This window comes from Siphateles boraxobius, unplaced genomic scaffold (genome assembly GCF_051911475.1).
Source record: "Siphateles boraxobius isolate OS27281-9 unplaced genomic scaffold, OSU_SipBor_1 51, whole genome shotgun sequence".
NCBI classification, from domain to species: domain Eukaryota; kingdom Metazoa; phylum Chordata; class Actinopteri; order Cypriniformes; family Leuciscidae; genus Siphateles; species Siphateles boraxobius.
Genome location: NW_027509153.1, coordinates 1,073,539 through 1,088,999, shown reverse-complemented (window position 1 = coordinate 1,088,999; position 15,461 = coordinate 1,073,539). Strand labels below are relative to the sequence as shown.

The following is a 15,461-nucleotide window of genomic DNA, read 5'->3' as shown; positions in this document are numbered from 1 at the left end:
ACCTCTGGGTAGGAGATATCCCTCTTGTCCTTTGTGTTCATCACCTGCCACATTAAGGCACATTTTGACAGGATGTAAGGTGGCTCTTAGCCAGGGTCGGTTTACTTGGCGCCATGACCAAGTATTGCGATGTCTGGCTTTAGCATTGGAAGGCAACCGTAGTATGACCAATAAGTTGCCGCCTGTTCTAGCAAAACATTACACGCAGAAGACAATATTCCTCCGCCCAGGCGAGCAACCACCAAGAAAAGGTGCTAACACCAATTCTCGCCCAGGACAACTGGAAGCTGCTAGGGACTGGAAGATGCTGGCTGATCTTGATCAACGGCTTATTTTTCCACCTGAGATTGCCACCACTTACCTACGACCAGATATTGTTTTGTGGTCTGGATCAGCACGCATTGTTCAACTGATAGAGTTAACAGTGCCATGGGAGGATGCAGTAGATGAGGCATATGAGAGGAAGAAACTGCGGTATGCTCATCTGGCCACTGAGGCAGAACAGCGAGGATGGAGAGTCCAGGTTTATCCAATGGAAGTGGGTTGTCGAGGTTTTGTGGCACACTCTACAACCCGGTTCCTCAGAGACGTCGGATTCAGTGGCCAAGAGTTGCGTCGCACAGTAAAGAACTTATCTGAAGCAGCAGAAAGGAGCAGCAACTAGCTGTGGTTGAGACGGAAAGATTCTAGCTGGCTGTGTACAGGCCGCCATGCTACGGTTTCGTAGATTTCTTGAAAACTTGAAGAGTCTGTTGGTTTATTTGTATAGGTTGTATAGTATTTACAGTCATTACGTTCCTGCGTATATTGCACGAATGACGGGTGGTTGGGCAGATATTGTGTTTTGCGTTAGGTGGTATGCCATACGGAACCGTTGCCACTGAAACTGCATATTAACGCACCAGTGGGGCTCGACAGCCTTAGTCAAACGGGTTGGCGCACATGGTTGGGTTGCGGAGAGATTGTGAGATTATGGTTAGGTCTCAGCAGCAACTGTTGGTTTATTTGTATAGGTTGTATAGTATTTACAGTCATTACGTTCCTGTGTATATTGCGTGAATGAGGGGTGGTTGGGCAGATATTGTGTTTTGTGGTAGGTGGTAGGCCATACGGAACCGTTGCCACTGAAACTGCATATTAACCCACCAGTGGAGCTCGACAGCCTTAGTCAAACGGGTCGGCGCGTATGGTTGGGTTGCGGAGAGATTGTGAGATTGTGGATAGGTCTCAGCAGCAAGAGGGAAGTAGAGGTCAGTAAGCTGGGCTGAGTTGAGTGGGGGACGGAGGGGGGTGACTCTGGGACGCCAGAGTCACTGTCGAGCCCTCTTGAGGTGTCGTGGGCTAGTCGACGAAACACTGAGGATGGAAGGTGCCCACTTGAAGACCCAAGAGATGTTCCCTACTCCGCTCAATCCAGAGGGTTGTTATGGGGGGACCACACTGTGGTTGCAGCCGTTGTGTGTGCTGACGTGCAATACACTATTAACACCAGACAGAAGGAGATTCACGTCACCAGATGGAAAGAAGTGTAAATGGATGGAGAAGCATAGGTTACTGTAAAGCTACGTCTTAGTTGGTGATTATCTTGGCGAAAGCCGAGTACAAATCAGCATGAAGTTTTAACACCTACTCTCCTGTAATGGAAATCATTTATCATTAGTCTAATAGAATGCATCCCCACTAATTTGCAAATATATTTTGACATAGCAGACGTTTTGACGGCCATTCTGAATCTTCGAAGAAGGAAACTCAATGCATTGGAGGACACTCTTTTTTCTGCGCCAATACGATTAATTTTGCTGTGCGTTCCCACGCAGCACGCACGCTTCTCGAACAAGAGCCCGGATAGCTCAGTCGGTAGAGCATCAGACTTTTAATCTGAGGGTCCAGGGTTCAAGTCCCTGTTCGGGCGAACGAGCCTCTTTTTGTGGAGCGGTACGTTTTGTTGTTGAGTTCTTGCTGCTCTACACTGGCCTCGGGCAGCGACGCTGCAAGGCACCAAGCCAAACGACATGCCCCTTTCAGCCAGCTTGTAGTCGTGGCCGAGTGGTTAAGGCGATGGACTAGAAATCCATTGGGGTCTCCCCGCGCAGGTTTGAATCCTGCCGACTACGTTGACAGCATGCGCCTGCTTTAGTTTGTAACCTTCTGGAGGCCTAGCTTAAACTTTATAAAAGGAAAAAAAGTCACTGTTACAGGATTACCCTTGAAAAGAGTTATGTTGGTAAGAAACAGTTTTGTCTGCAAGCTAAAGATGACAAGGCCACTTTGTAGTCAGGAAAACGTCGGGTAGACCGGTAGCTCGCCGTGATCGTATAGTGGTTAGTACTCTGCGTTGTGGCCGCAGCAACCCCGGTTCAAATCACGGGTCACATGCCCCTTTCAGCCAGCTTGAAGTCGTGGCCGAGTGGTTAAGGTGATGGACTTGAAATCCATTGGGGTCTCCCCACGCAGGTTCGAATTCTGCCGACTACGTTGACAGCATACGCCTGCTTTAGTTTGTAACCTTCTGGAGGCCTAGCTTAAACTTTATAAAAGGAAAAAAAGTCACTGTTACAGGATTACCCTTGAAAAGAGTTATGTTTGGTAAGAAACAGTTTAGTCTGCAAGCTAAAGATGACAAGGCCCCTTGGTAGTCAGGGACACGTCGGGTAGACCGGTAGCTCGCAGTTATCATATAGTTGTTAGTACTCTGCAATATGGCCGCAGCGAATCCGGTTCATGGCAAGTTTTTCTGGGTGCCAATGAAATTGAGCTCCATGTCACCACCTCTCCTCACCCCGTCCTTCAGACTACTATTTTTGTGCACAGCGCGTGCCCTTGATGTGCTCTGGATGTTCGAGTGAATTGAAACTGGGACCTTCTTTGAAAGCATGAGCTCTCAGGTTCGAACCCTTAGAGAAAGGACTGAAAACGAAACGCTCCTATTTATTTCGGAAGAATCTTGCTTCAGAGAGAATATGGTGCGTGTATATTTTCTAATCGCTAGGTGTCAGTACACTCGCTGGCTGTTACCTAGAGTGCCGCGGACTTGCTATTTGCTACAAACAACTGCGCCTTTGACACAAGTTTACAATAACGATAAGAGCGCGGCAAGTCAACAGCATTGAAGAGTGTGAAGAGGCTTTCCAGACAAGTAGCAGTGAGTTTTTGTTCTTTTTCCTAGCATTATTTTCCTTTAATGACTATTATCATCAGTCTAATAGGCAACTTTCCCACTAATTTGCAAATATATTTTGACATAGCAGACGTATTGACGGCCGTTCTGAATCTTCGAAGAATGAGACGCAATGCATTGAAGGACACTCTTTTTTCTGCACCAATACGATTCATTTTGCTGTGCGTTCCTACGCAGCACGCACGCTTCTCGAGTTAGAGCCCAGATAGCTCAGTCGGTAGAGCATCAGACTTTTAATATGAGGGTCTAGGGTTCATGTCCCTGTTTGGGCGAATGAGCCTCTTTTTGTGTAGCGGTACGTTTTGTTGTTGAGTTCTTGCTGATCTATACTGGCCCCGGGCAGCGACGCTGCAAGGCAGCAAGGCAAACGACATGCCCCTTTCATCCAGCTTGTAGTCGTGGCCGAGTGGTTAAGGTGATGGACTAGAAATCCATTGGGGTTTTCCCCGCGCAGGTTCGAATCCTGCCGACTACGTTGAGTTTGTAACCTTCTGGAGGCCTAGCTTAAACTTTATAAAAGGAAAAAAAGTCACTGTTACAGGATTACCCTTGAAAAGAGTTATGTTGGTAAGAAACCATTTTGTCTGCAAGCTAAAGATGACAAGGCCCCTTTGTAGTCAGGGACACGTCCGGTAGACCGGTAGCTCGCCGTGATCATATAGTAGTTAGTACTCTGCGTTGTGGCCGCAGCAACCCCGGTTCAGACTACTCGTTTTGTGCACGGCGCGTGCCCTTGATGTGCTCTGGATGTTCGAGTGAATTGAAACTGGGACCTTCTTTGAAAGCATGAGCTCTCAGGTTTGAACCCTTAGAGAAAAGACTGAAAACGAAACGCTCCCATTTATTTCGGAAGAATCTTGCTTCAGAGAGAATATGGTGCGTGTATATTTTCTAATCGCTAGGTGTCAGTACACTCGCTGGCTGTTACCTAGCGTGCCGCGGGCTTGCTATTTGCTACAAACAACTGCGCCTTTGACACAAGTTTACAATAACGATAAGAGCGCGGCCAGTCAACAGCATTGAAACGTGTGAAGAGGCTTTCCAGACAAGTAGCAGTGAGTTTTTGTTCTTTTTCCTAGCATTATTTTCCTTTAATGACTATTATCAGCAGTCTAATAGGCTGCATTCCCACTAATTTGCAAATATATTTTGACATAGCAGACGTTTTGACGGCCGTTCTGAATCTTCGAAGAAGGAAACGCAATGCATTGGAGGACACTCTTTTTTCTGCGCCAATACGATTCATTTTGCAGTGCGTTGCGACGCAGCACGCACGCTTCTCGAGCAAGAGCCCGGGTAGCTCAGTAGGTAGAGCATCAGACTTTTAATCTGAGGGTCCAGCGTTCAAGTCCCTGTTCGGGCGAAGGAGCCTCTTTTTGTGGAGCGGTACGTTTTGTTGCTGAGTTCTTGCTGATCTACACTGGCCTCGGGCATCGACGCCTTTGTAGTCAAGGACACGTCGGGTAGACCGGTAGCTCGCCTTGATCGTATAGTGGTTAGTCCTCTGCGTTGTGGCCGCAGCAACCACGGTTTGAGTCCGGGTCACGGAAAGGTTTTCTGGGTGCCATTGAAATTGAGCTCCATGTCACCACCTCTCCTCACCCCGTCCTTCGGACTACTCTTTTTGTGCACGGCGCGTGCCCTTGATGTGCTCTGGATGTTCGAGGGAATTGAAACTGGGACATTCTTTGAAAGCATGAGCTCTCATTTTCGAACCCTTAGAGAAAAGACTGAAAACGAAACGCTCCTATTTATTAAGGAAGAATCTTGCTTCAGAGAGAATATGGTGCGTGTATATTTTCTAATCGCTAGGTGTCAGTACACTCGCTAGCTGTTACCTTGAGTGCCGCGGGCTTGCTATTTGCTACAAACAACTGCGCCTTTGACACAAGTTTACAATAACGATAAGAGCGCGGCAAGTCAACAGCATTGAAGCGTGTGAAGAGGCTTTCCAGACAAGTAGCAGTGAGTTTTTGTTCTTTTTCCTAGCATTATTTTCCTTTAATGACTATTATCATCAGTCTAATAGGCTGCATTCCCACTAATTTGCAAATATATTTTGACATAGCAGACGTTTTGACGGCCGTTCTGAATCTTCGAAGAAGGAAACGCAATGCATTGGAGGACACCCTTTTTTCTGCACCAATACGATTCATTTTGCTGTGCGTTCTCACGCAGCACGCACGCTTCTCGAACAAGAGCCCGGATAGCTCAGTCGGTAGAGCATCAGACTTTTCTTTCAGACAAGACTGAAAACGAAACGCTCCTATTTATTTCGGAAGAATCTTGCTTCAGAGAGAATATGGTGTGTGCATATTTTCTAATCGCTAGGTGTCAGTAGCACGGATAGCTCAGTCGGTAGAGCATCAGACTTTTAATCTGAGGGTCCAGCGTTCAAGTCCCTGTTCGGGCGAACAAGCCTCTTTTTGTGGAGCGGTACGTTTTCTTGTTGAGTTCTTGCTGATCTACACTGGCCTCGGGCAGCGACGCTGCAAGGCACCAAGCCAAACGACATGCCCCTTTCAGCCAGCTTGTAGTCGTGGCCGTAACCTCCACTAAATTCAAAAAAACTAAAGTCCTAACAAGTCCAAACAAAGTCCTAACAAGTCCAAACAAAGTCCTAACAAGTCCAAACAAAGTCCTAACAACTCCTAACAGTGTCCTAACTCCTAACAACAGCGGGGCAAAAGAGCCAATCATATGCTTCGAAACAGTTGCCGCTACAAGGGGGGCAAAAGAGCCAATCAGATGCGTCGAAACAGGGCCCCGTGCGCACAGTGTTCTCATTGGTTGACTGATGGAGACGATGTCACAGTTCATTCTGAGGTAACTTTATTTACCGGCGGTGAATATCTCTCGACACTAAAAGTAAGTAGAACTTACTAAAATTATGTAAATCACTGAAATGAAATCGTAAAAGTATGTGGTGTGTTTGTAAATACTTCTGCTGTGACAAACCTTGGATGTTTTTCGTGAAGTTTGATAAGACGGTCACAAACCTTAAGAGATAACGCTGATCGCAATGTTAATTATTTTCTTTACTGAACTTTTTAAGTGTCTTTTGCGTGTCTTTCTTGTGTCCATCAAATTAAACTAGAACAGAGATGCTCGATTTTGTCTCTGTGTCAAGTGTTAAATGTCGCTGCTAAGTTTGATAAGACGGTCAGAAACCTGATCGCTATGTTAATTATTATTTAATATGAAATTTATACTATTTTTAACAAAAGATAGAACTGACAGCCCGTTAAACTGTCAAATGGTGTAACCACAAAAAATGACCAATATCTAATATTTCACACCTCCTAGAGTTCATGCAATTGCATGAAATTAGTAGTTTATTTAGTAATATCCTATGAGAATATGTTTTATTATAAATGATATGGGTTTTTCGTTGTACTGAGCAAGACCATATGCTGTAAACATCTTGTTTTATGTCTATTCTTTGACCATTTGAGTACAAATGGTTTAAACACCCATTATTACAGTGTAGTAGAGTATTAAATTATTATTCATATTAACTTTTTTTGTAAAATATTAGTCTTTTAGACAAAATATTGGTTACACCAACTGACCATATAACATCTATTGCAATAGGACAAGAAATTGACAGAAAATAGGCATCAAGGTAAACTGAATTGGATATTTTAATATATATTCATGTCATTCATCATACAATTTCAGATACCAATTGTTTTCAAAGAGAGTGCTATAAAGTGTGTGTGAGAGAGAATACGAGTGAGTGAAAGAGTGGGTATGATCATTTCTTAACAAACATGAAGAAACAGGATTGGCTTGTGTTGTGATTTCAGTTCAGTTCTCATACAATTTCAGTTTGTAAAATAACAGCCATTTTTTTCAAAGAGAGAGTGAGTGAGTGAATGTGTGTGTGTGTGTGTGTGTGTGTGTGTGTGTGTGTGTGTGTGTGTGTGTGTGTGTGTGTGTGTGTGTGTGTGTGTGTGAGAGAGAGAGTGAGAGAGAGAGATGGTGAGTGAGAGAGTATCATTTTTTTCCATTTCTTTCATCACTAAACTGTTTTGATTACATTTTTAATAACCGACAACCATCCGTGTGAGTTCATGCCATCTGATGAGATCTGAACAAACTATTTCACATTAGCATAACAATATAAATGAAACAGTGTCTCAGAAACTTAAGACTTGAAATATTCCTGACCAAATTAGTTGAGACTGTGGAAAAAAACATACAACCTTATATTGTAGTTGCTTAATTTCCTATCTATCTGTCTGTCTGTCTGTGCATGTAGACCTACATGTTGCCTACAACAGCCTAATGACTGCCTCTTGTCCTATAGAGATGCCAAAGGAAGGAAAGCCAGATTCATTCTGGACCGGCGTCATGATGCTGTTTGCCCAGGGGAAATATAGATTTTCCACTGGCCAGAGACCTGGGAGCAGACGTTGGAAGGCAATGTTAGAGAGGATAAAGAATTGTCCCCTGACCCCTGCATTTGGCCTAACGGTCAGAAAAAAAGACATTTTTGAGAAAAAGATCCCCTGCAAATGTGGCTACCATGATGTAAGTAATGTCATTGAATCCTTAAACATATGATATGAGACAAAGATGCTGACAAATGCTTCCTCTACAGCTGTTTCCCATGGCTGGTTCTTCGTTGTGCTTGATTCTCCAAATCACTGTTTTGATGCAGAGTTTTGTGTGATTTAGAGGATAAGAGGATATAGAGAGTAAATACAAAATATTGTTTCCCTCAGTCAGGACAGCAGACAGGAACCGCAGCAGGTCCACAGCAGACAAGCACCGCAGCAGGTCCACAGCAGACAGGGACCGCAGCAGGTCCACAGCAGACAAGGACCGCAGCAGGTCCACAGCAGACAGGGACCGCAGCAGGTCCACAACAGACAGGGACCGCAGCAGGTCCACAGCAGACAGGGAGCGGTGATAATACCATGACATGCTCCCTTTGTGCTCAGGAAGTGCTCTTTGACCAGTTTACTCAGCACCTGTCAGACTTCCATGTCCAGGAGCAGTGTGAGCACTGCGGCACAAAGGCCATGGGTGCTGTCAGGTTATCAGAGCACCTTGAGAAGTGTCATGTCTCAAAATCTCCCACAGACCTCCCAAACATTTCTCCTCTAACCCCGTCAGCCCGTCCCTCCACTACCCCAGCCCAAGAGATGACACCGACACCAATCGTCTCTCCCCGAGATGCTCCAGCTCCAGTCTGCCTCACAGCCCAAGAGACGACACCAACCATCTGTCTCCAAGTTGCTCCTGCTCCTAGCCCTTCCACACTATCTGAGATGGCACCAGCGACTCAGAGTGGCACACCACTTCTTCCTTCTCCTGCTTCTGCTCCTCCTCCAGCAGCACCAGGGCTCCCAGTCCCTCTGTGCTTTCCAGAGGTAAGGCGGGCCAGGTTTTTGCCAAAGCCGTTCCTCCGGGTCATCAAGCCAGGTGATCGGGAGTGGATTGCCCACATCCTCTATGACGCAAGTTGGCAGCTGAGACAGAATGTCAGGGAGAATTGGCACCACCCCCCAAGCCCAATCAGATCTGTGGCACCTCCAAACCCACATGATTACTTTCGACAGAGGATGTTCCTGGGCACCAATGCGTATGTGGGGCATCCCTCTGAAATGCACTCTGTGCAACCGAAAGATGCACCACTCTGGCATTTACACCAAGGTCAGAGAGGTCATTGATGTGGATAGCAAGTACTATTTAATAGGGGGAGATTACCCAAGGTGAAGCCAGTGCAAACAACCTGTCTGTCCTTGGAGTAGTGACATTTTAAAGCAACTTGACCCCTCTAAACCGCAACAAATTCCCTGCTGTGTTGACTACACATTTGGCACTGGACAGAAAATGTGTGACACTTTTGCGTCCTAGAACAGCAGGGAATAGCTCCAGTTACCTGCAGCAGGCCTTTCAAGAGGCACACAGTGAGGAGTGGGCTAGGAGATCCTGTGACTATTTCACAGATTGTGAAATTCACAAGAGATCCTGCCTGAAGCAGTCCCAGGCTGTTTATCCCCCACCACCACCACCCTTCTCTCCCTTGCCCCTGGCCCAGTGGTTCGAGACAGTGCATGCCAACGATGTTGTCGGTCACCTTGATGAACTCAAAGGTGTCACCACTTCAAAGTTTGGCAGAATTCTGAAGCTTGATTCCACTAAGGTAAATGTAAACCTATATAAGCTTGAGCTCATTTGTTCTTTTAGGGTTTGATAAGAATACATATGCTAATGATGTATATACTTTTGTTATAACAGGTTACCAAAAAACTTGCTGGGGGGATTGAGAACACGGCAACATGGATGTCCAATGTGGGTGTTACAGAAAAATTCAGTATTACTTATATTCATTTGTTTCCAAACTGTTAATTTCATTTAATCATGTGTTTCTGTGAGGGTTTCTGGCAGCTGAAGGGGAACAGGAAAGAACAAACGTAATAAAACCAGATGGGCCAGGAAGACAGACACCTAGAGCCCGAGAAGTAAGTTAGTCAGGAGAATACAGGGGGTCATTTACTAATAAAATAAAGTCCCATACCCCCTTCTGAGAGAAGCAGGAGGTAATTTAGGTCGTAAATGAAGGCCTTTTGGTTTTTCAGGGACAAAGGACAGTTTGACCTGTCCAGGGGGGTAGAAAACCAGCCCAAACCAGTTAAAGATATAGGATATCTTTAAGGAAAATTACAGAAACTTGGTAGGAGGGGTTATGATGACTGAGAGCTGTATAAAATGTCTATGTTTTGTTGAGTCTAACAGGCATTCTGTTTCGAAACTGGGTAGCTGCGGTTTGTGAAAAGAATCCTCATACAGAATAAACCTTTTCTCTTTATTACAATTTGCCTCTTGAAAGTTTTCTTACACCTTTTGATGCTGGTTTTTGTTAACCTCTGAAAATTGCTTTTACAAATTGGTGTCAGAAGTGGGATCTTATGCGGAAACTTCTTCTCCTGGTCCTGAGAACGGATTTGACGGAAGTGCACAACCCTGGCAGCACCAGGCGGCCAGTCTCATACCTCGACAGTTTGAGATAGAACTCAACAGATTAAGGGAGAGAGAGCCAATACCCGCATTCAGGACCAGAGGAAGAAATCCCACTAAGATCAAAAGAATCCGTGGCAATTACAGAAAAGAAAAAAAAAGCATCTCTGGGTAAGAAACTGCAAATTGTTTTATTGATGTTAAGTGTAAATTGATAATTGTGAGTGAACATGAACCATATTGGCTGAATTTGTCTCTTTGGTACGAGCAGAGTAAGTTTTGAGGGAGAGATTGATCTGACAGAATCAGACCGATCTCTATATAAAAAAAAAAAAAAAAAAACTAAGCTCCTGTAGGTGGTAACAGAAGTACCATAATTGCTCGTAGGTGAACAGGAAGAGTCACAACTGAAGTACTGGTTTATTCAAAATCTTTGATTGTAACTTAATTAATTCCAGCAAAAGCGCTTGAGTTAATTCTATGTAAAACAGCGTACGGAAGAAACGCGCTTGAACTAATTCTTGTGCACGCTTGATTGATTGGGTGCGTGAGGAGATTGAATAAACCGTAATTACAGAGCAGATTTGCTACCCTTGTCGGTCCAAGGTGACAGTACCGGATCTGTCGAAGACGTTTGACAGATAAATAAGACGCGCGTCAAAAGCAAAAAATCCAAGAGAGAAGATTCAGCCAAAAAATGGGGTCATCTAATAGTAAATTAGACCATTTTTACACACCTATATTCTGTCAAATGAGAAATAATTATGGGGGTAAATGTATGGTTGACATAAAAAAACTGATCAAATATCACGATTTCCCCGAGGCGGGAACTTTGAGTAAGATAAGACTTAATGTCGTAAAAGAATCAATAAAAAAGAACGAGGGAAAACAGAATGGTTGCTGTATGTGTGTTAAACATATATGCAAGGGGTGTGAACAGACTATAATGTGTTGGGTAGAAGAGGCTGACAGGCGAGAACGAAAACAGATACAAAAAGAACTAGTGGGGAACAGCGAGAAAGATGTGAAGAATGTTGTATGTGTGAAGACAGTTCCACTGGAACAGAATACTACTAATGAACCGAATGTATGTGTTTCCCCACATGTGACCGAGATGGCAACGGCCCCGCCGCCTGCCTACAACACAAATCATTATCCCGTAGCAGAGATAACGGCCCTCAAGCTGGACCTCGATCTGGACCGCTCTCCACCACCCCTGAGAACCGCACAAGAACTGGAGCAGGACAGACAACAAATGGCACACCGAATGGCAGCCCAAGAAGAACAACTCGCAGAAGCAAGAGCACAAATTGAATTGACATTGACAGCCCAAAGAGCAGCGCAGGCAGAGGCAGATGCAAGAGTAGCACGAGCGGAAGCCGAAGCCGCTGAGCGAGTGGTAAAAAGACTATCAGAACATCTTCGAGCACAACTACCAACACCGCCAGTACGGCAGGGGGAGACAGACTCCTCAGCACGGACCGCGACAAGCAGCGAAGAAGGCGAGAGGAGACCGGAACCAAGCGAACAGCAAATGTTGACAAGATCACAAGCCAAGCCAGAAAAGGTCAGTTTTACAGCGGCAAAATTCAAAATGTCGAATGTGACGGCTCCGATGGTTGAAGTTGCTGGCACGGACGGGCCAATACTAGTCTTCAGAGCCTGGACAATGTCTGATATGAAGGACGCTATGGCACATCTACCAGACCCACAAGACGCGGGTGAACGGTTTGCCAGTGAACTGCTTGCGATATGCAGAGAATTCAGCCCGACCACACAAGAATTAAAACGACTGCTGACTGTGAAAATGGGCGCTGTAAAGTGGGGCAAAGTGGCCGGAAAGCTGGCAAAAACAGACGTGAGAAGGGTGCACGCAGACTGGGACCATGAAAGCAACGACTCATACAAGAAAGAAGTGGAAAATTTCTCCACCGCCATCAGCACAGCCTTTCCTCCGCGTGTGGACACTGAAAAAATCACATGCTGTATCCAAGAAAAAGAAGAATCGGTAAGCAGCTATTATTTCAGACTTTTTGAGACATTTGCACAGTACAGTGGCTTACTTGAGCCCGCAGATAGGGGAACAAAACCAAGTACTTGGGAGAGTCATTTGATGGGATATTTTATGCGAGGACTGAGACCCGAAGTCAAGAGAGGGACAAAGTCAAGTTATGTGGAGTGGAAAAACGGCCGTTTGACTTCAGCGCTGCAGCACGCTATTCACGCCGAAGAGGAGCTCGAGGAAAAGAAAGACAAGAAAAAGCCCCTCACAATGGTAGTTGTGCAACAACAACAACCTAACAAACCTGCGTTTTCCCATTCAAACCCTGCTAATCGAAAGGGACAGAGAGGAAAAGCTGCTGGAGGAAAATGGAACTGTTATGTTTGCTCGACAAATGCACACGCGCACCGAGACTGTACAAGATGCAGAGTGTGCAGGAAGGACGGACACTGGAGCAGCGCGTGTCCGAACATAAAGTCTGATTGAACCGAGAGGGCAGGAGAGCGGGACGGAGAGGGTTCAGCTCTAGGAAGTCAATCTCTGGCTACAGCAAAGGGAAGTGAAATCATTTTTACTAACACACACAAACATGACGCACACACAAACATATACACTGATTTATTTTCTGCTACCTGCAATGAAAAAAAAACTCCTTGCAAATCTTTGTGTGTGATTGATGAACGTGTTAAGTTGTACAAAAGTACAGGGTATTCTGAAATGCCAATTTATCCAATATTAGTCAATGGGGTAGTAATCGATTTTCTTGTGGATTCAGGAGCCTGTCAGTCCACGTTACGACCATGTGATTTACCATGTGTTCCGAAATTAACCGGAAAAGTGTATGAAAGCACATCGGCCTCGGGCCATTTGCTCTCTGACCGGTTAACAGAACCATTAGAGTGCGAGACAGAAAGCGGTCGTTTGTTCAACCACGAGTTTGTGTGGTCCCCTAACTGTCCAGCACCTCTGATGGCTCGTGATTTGATGTGCAAATTAAATTTGTCCCTCTCTGCTGATCCCTATGGGATCAGCATTGAGGAAACACCACAAATTACTTGTTCTAAATTTGAGCCGAAATGGGCATATGAATGGCAGGTAACAGATGTTGATTGGGCAGAGAAAATTTTGAAATTGGCAAAAAGTCGAACAAACCCAGTCAACACAGATTTTATGACCAATGATAAAATGCATTGTACATCACATGTCGTGGCAGAGCGAGATTCAGACTTTGAAAAGATGTGGTTTAATTCTGTGGAAAATGAAAGTGTGAAATTTGACAAGATTTTCTGGAATGAAAATGTGTGTGCGCTGTCTGCAGTGTTGAATGAGAGTCAGAAAGGTTGTTATCTCATGACAGAGAACACCGTATGCCATTTATCTGTGTCGAAGACCATAAGCCAGCAGTGGAGAGATGTGGGCTTTTTTGTGAAAGAATGTTTATTAGCCACAGACTGGGTGAAAGTTGATTCACAGACAGCAGAGAGTGAGAGTGTGGGGGCATTTAAATCAAACTGTGACTTTGAGGTTGGGGTCCTGAGAAATGTGACTGCTATTGGGAGAAATGTGACAGCACAGGGGGAGGGGGATATTTCTGCTTCAGAAATTGATATTTCTTTGGCACAAATATCACCGAAATTGTGGGCAAAAACCAAATATGATGTGGGGCTTATAAAAGGATGTGAGCCAGGGGTAATTATACCAAAATCTGATTTCAGACCATGTAAAGCGCAATATCCCCTGAAACGTGAAGCATTAGAGGGCATAAAACCAGTGTTTGATGCTTTATTGAAAGAGGGTATAATCAGGCCCTGTGATGATTCACCAGTCAGAACTCCAATTTTTCCTGTAAAAAAGATACGTGACAGAAATCATCCAATCGAATGGCGGTTCGTTCAGGACCTCCGGGCGGTAAATTCATCTGTCATTGCAAGAGCTCCCAGAGTGCCCAATCCGTATACTATCCTGTCACAAATTCCGCAAAATGCAACGTATTTCACTGTGGTGGATTTGGCCAATGCTTTCTTTAGTGTTCCGGTCGATGAGAAAAGCCAGTTTTGGTTTGCGTTCGATTTCAATGGTAAAGGTTACACATTTACTCGATTATGTCAGGGCTACTGCGAAAGTCCAACGATATATAACGAGGCGCTCAGGAGAAGTATTGATAATCTAACTTTGACAGAGGGAACCGCACTTCTCTCTTATGTCGATGACCTTTTAATCTGTTCAGTAAATGAGTCTGTTTGCAGGTCTGACACTTTGACTCTCCTGAAGCATCTTGAGAGGGAGGGGCACAGGGCAAGCCTTTCAAAGCTGCAGTTTGTGAAACAGGAAGTAACATTCCTGGGGCATGTTATTAAACAGAACAGCAAAACACTGTCACAAAAGAGGGTGCAGGCCATAAAAGAAGTGCCAAAGCCCGTAACAAAAAAACAGATGTTGTCATTTTTGGGAATGTGTGCTTATTGTCGTACGTTCATTCCCAATTATGCCATTTTAGAACAGCCTTTACGAGCCCTGACAACAGGGAAAGGGCTGAAGCCATGTGACAAACTTGTTTGGACAAGTGAAGCTGAAACAGCATTTAATAACATGAAAGCACAACTGTCTATGGCTCCGTCGTTAGGCCTTCCGGATGTGGACCGTCCGTTCACACAGATGGTTGATGAAAAGAATGGTTATATGACTTCTGTCCTCCTGCAGACACATGGTGACCGATTGAGACCTGTGGCCTATTTTTCAACAAAACTCGATCCTGTGGCTCAAGGATTGCCACACTGTCTCCGGGCAGTGGCGGCAGCTGAATTGGCCGTCATGGCCTCAAGAGAGTTTGTAGGCTATGCTGATTTAACTTTGGAGGTCCCACATGCGGTGTCCATGATTTTGCAGGAGCAGAGAACATCACATTTGTCTACAGCCCGATGGCTGAGGTATCATACAATTTTGTTGGACATGCCAAACATAACTGTGAAAAGATGCACAACACTGAACCCTGCCACCCTCCTGCCCACACAGGAGGACGGCGAGGAACATCACTGTTGTCTGTCACTGCTTGAACAGGTGTGCACACCGCGTCCAGATTTGATGGACGTTCCGCTTGATAATTGTGACAATATCCTGTTTGTGGATGGATCTGCGTCAAAAGATCCACAAACAGGACAAAATAACGTAGGCTATGCTGTAACGACTGAATTTGAAACTGTGAAATCTGGCAAATTACCATGTAATTACTCTGCACAGGCAGCTGAATTAGTCGCTTTGACTGAAGCATGTAAACTGATGACTGATAACTGTGTGACGATTTACACAGAT

At 45.0% G+C, this 15,461-nt stretch overlaps 4 non-coding genes across 4 annotated transcripts; all 4 read left to right on the top strand.

Annotated features, from left to right (window-relative positions):
* Positions 1-1,839: 1,839 nt before the first annotated feature.
* On the top strand, positions 1,840-1,912 carry trnak-uuu (transfer RNA lysine (anticodon UUU)). The gene has a single exon. It is a non-coding gene; the product is annotated as a tRNA-Lys (tRNA).
* A 120-nt stretch (positions 1,913-2,032) lies between these two features.
* Positions 2,033-2,114, top strand: trnas-aga (transfer RNA serine (anticodon AGA)). The gene has a single exon. It is a non-coding gene; the product is annotated as a tRNA-Ser (tRNA).
* Positions 2,115-2,393: 279 nt separating this feature from the next.
* trnas-uga (transfer RNA serine (anticodon UGA)) lies at positions 2,394-2,475 on the top strand. The gene has a single exon. It is a non-coding gene; the product is annotated as a tRNA-Ser (tRNA).
* A 1,095-nt stretch (positions 2,476-3,570) lies between these two features.
* On the top strand, positions 3,571-3,653 carry trnas-aga (transfer RNA serine (anticodon AGA)). The gene has a single exon. It is a non-coding gene; the product is annotated as a tRNA-Ser (tRNA).
* The last annotated feature ends 11,808 nt before the right edge of the window (positions 3,654-15,461 follow it).